This window comes from Brassica oleracea, chromosome C3 (assembly GCF_000695525.1).
Source record: "Brassica oleracea var. oleracea cultivar TO1000 chromosome C3, BOL, whole genome shotgun sequence".
Lineage (NCBI taxonomy): Eukaryota > Viridiplantae > Streptophyta > Magnoliopsida > Brassicales > Brassicaceae > Brassica > Brassica oleracea.
In genome coordinates, this window is record NC_027750.1 from 26,968,174 (window position 1) to 26,971,958 (window position 3,785).

Below are 3,785 nucleotides of genomic sequence, written 5' to 3' on the forward strand. Positions count from 1 at the left end.
GATTTGCCAAAAGTGACTCAAAACTTAATTTTGAATACAAAAGTATACCTCAAATTCGATCAAATGCAAAAGTAACCCAAAAGTCTAGTGAAATTACAACAGCCCCCTTATGAACAAATAAAAAAACATGTATTCAGTTTTACCTTTATAACCCTCTGTTAGAGAAGATTTACAAAGAAGTTTTCTCTATGATGACTTCTTTGTAAGTCTTCTTGTTCAGTAGATCTTAAAAATAATTTTATAATTTTATAAATAATAATTTGATGGGTACAAAATTGAAATCATGTAATAATAAACATTTCTCAATGATATAAATTTAGTTCATCTGAAATTGAATTATTTTCAACATAGATGAGTGAATGTATATTGGCTCATGAGTAATTGGTTTAAAGTTTGGTAACATATGTTATAGTATTGTATGTATCTTTAGGGTTAGATTCTAAAGTCTTACCTTCATTTTTTTTTCAAATTGACTCATATATGTTTAGTAACTATCTAATAACTTGGTTTAAACACTTTCTAAGTTTCTTTTAATTTTAAGAAAATGTTTTTTTGTATAGTTAATTGATTTTAGGGTCTGGAACACTCACAGAAGACTTAAAAGAAGTCTTTCAATACATTCCGTCTAAATTTTAGTAGAATTTAGGGTTCCGCCTAAATTTTTGAAAAATTTAGGTTTCCCGCCTAAATCAAAAGTCTTCCATAAGTCATCCAGAAGTCTTTCATAGGAAGTTTTCTCATGGATTAGATCTTAAAAATAATTAATAAATTTTATAAAAAATATTTTCAAAGGGAAAGAGTCAAAATCATGTATTAATAAACATTTCTAAAAGATGGAAATTTAGTTTTACTGAAATTGAATTATTTTTAACATAGATGAGTGAATGTAAATTAAGTCATGTAGTATTGTTAGTATTTTTAGGGTTAGATTTTGAAATCTCATCTTTTTTTTAAAAAAAAAATTGACTTATATGTGATTAGTGACTATCTAATAACTTGATTTACTTTCTAAATATTTTAAAAGTTTAAGAAAGTGTTTTTTGCTAAGTTATTTGATTATAGAGTTTGGAAGACTCACATAAGACTTCCCAAGAAGTCTTCTGACATATCCCGCCTAAATTTTAATAGAATTTAGGGTTCTCGCCTAAACTTAGAAAAAATTAGGTTTTCTGCCTAAATCGAAGTCTTCCAGAAATCTTCCCGAAGTCTTCTAGGGAAAGTCTTCTCATGTATTAGATCTTAAAAATAATTAATAAATTCAAGGAATAAAAAATATTTTGAAAGAGAAAAATAGAAATCATGTATTAATAAACATTTAAAAATGATGGAAATTTAGTTTTACTAAATTTGAATTATTTTTAACATAGATGAGTGAAGGTAGTATCTAGAAGACTTTCCAAAAAGTTTTCTCTTAGAAGACTTTCCAAGAAGTCTTCTCTTAATTGAAAATATTTAACCTAATTGAAATTTTTGTCTCCATATATAAAGAAAATTTACACATTCTCTTTCTTGCTCTCAAATGGCTGCAGCAAAAAATGTAATGTTTCTCACTTTAAAACCCTCCAACCATTGGTCATTGTGAGTATTTGTTTTAAAAATGTCCCTGTCCCGAGAATCAAGAAAACCCTAAAACCTTGACGCCGCCGCCGCATCCAATTCTCCTTGACGCCGGTGGTGCCTTTGGCCGCCGGCGTCGAGTCTTCTGTTCCGCTTGCTGTCGTCTACTGTCCTCTTCTCGTATCACCGGCTTCTCTTTCTTCTGTGTACGTGTTCTACGTTACTCTCACGCTATTGATTCTTCAATCTCCATCGCCGAAGCCACCTCTCCTCCTACGCTCCTCGTCGCCGCTCCTTGTCTCAGAGTATCTGGAAACGCCGGATCTATTCAGGTCGTGTGTAGACTTCCTCTCGCCGTCCGTTTACGCCTCTCTTTTCCTCCAGTTCGAGTTACTCCAGGAGAAGGAGGCTTCTCTCCGTCGCGTTGCACCATGATTCCTCAAGTCGGGGCTCAGATCCGTAATATCCCCTCTGCTTCGTCGTCCTTCAAGAAGGATAACCGCAGATCCTTTTCCTCCGCCCCTGGCTCGACACCTACGCCTCTCCTCTTCGTCGTCGCTTCCGTTCCGCCCGGTCATCGCAACCCCCACGCCGTCAACACAACAACACCCGCACAACGTCTCGAGAAAACCCTAATTCGGGTGTTTTGTGTCATATGGGCCTTGGTCTTATGGGTCTGGATTTATGCTGATTGGGCTCTTGAGTGGATCTGTTTGGGCTTAGCCCATAGTCTTGATCCTAGCCCAACATCAAAGCTTCTCGAGGTTGTACCGTCGACGATTCTACGTGTAGTCCTACTCCGGCAGCCTCTCCGCACTTCACTGCAATGTCACTTGAACTCAGCATCACCTATTTCTATCAACTGCGATCATTTAGAAGTTGTACCGTCGACGACTCTGTGTGTAGTCTTACTCCGGTGGCCTCTTTGTTTTTTACTGCAATGTTGGGAAATCCAGACAGACTCAGAAACCGCCTTCACGTGCTCTCAAAACCCATTCGTTGGGTTCTTCAACGTCGTTTTTGACTTTTTTGTGTTCTTTCGAACGCAGGCTTTAGGACTACAAGTGAAGATCTTCTACGGGTTTCTTCTCTCCTTAGCCACCTCTATCTTTTATTATGTGTTAGTTATGTTTGCTTATCAGCTTACCGTCGAGTATTTCTCCGTTTGTAATCGACATAGCCCAACAGGCGTTTAATTTTAATATAAAGCATCGTTGTCCGAAAAAAAAAACCCTCCAACCTCTCTCTAATCTATTTGAACATCAAAACACCAAATCTAAATCCATTTTTCATTTTTTTCTTATGTCTTCTCACAAATTTATCTTCTTTTTGCAGGTTTTTCATTACATGGTTCTCATCTTTCACTCATTCAAAAGTAGATCTATAAATGTTGGATATGTATTATTGTGTGTTTTATATATTATATTCTAAAAAACTATAGATTCAACATATTTTAAATGTTTTGTTTATTATTTAAGCATTAAAATTATATTTTTGAAATTTTATCTGTTTTGAAGCCATTAGAATGTTTTTGAATTCGCAGGGTTTTCAGATCTGAGACTGAAGTTGAAAGACTTCTCAGAAGAATCTAGACAAGTCTTCTAATGCATTTTATGGTAGAAGACCTCCCACGAAGTCTTCAGGAAGTCTTCTGCCCAAAGTGGTACAAATTTTGGATATGTATTTTTTGTGTTTTATATATTGGATTCTAAAAATTTATAAATTCAACCTAATGTGACAGTTTTTTGTTTATTATTAAGCATAAAAAATGTTTTTTTTTAAGTTTTCTCTGTTTTGAAGTTATTTGAATGTTTTTGAATATGTAAATTTTTCAGATCTAAATCAGACTTTAGAGGACTTCTCAGAAGATTCTTGGAAGACTCTCGGAAGACTTCTTGGGAAGTCTTCAAATGCATTTTATGCTAGAAGACGTCCCATGAAGTCTTCAGGAAGTCTTCCAAAGTTTTCTGCTCAAATTTATACAAATTTTGGATATGTATTGTGTGTTTTATATATTAGATTCTAAAAAATTATAGATTCAACCTAATTTGATTGTTTTATTTATTATTTAAGCATAAACAAATATTTTTGAAGATTTCTCTGTTTGAAACCATTTGAATGCTTTTGAATATGCAGTTTTTTCTTATATGAGTTAGAATTTGGAAGATTTCTCAAAAGACTCTTGGAAGACTCTCAGAAACTCTCGGAAGACTCTTGGCAGACTTCTT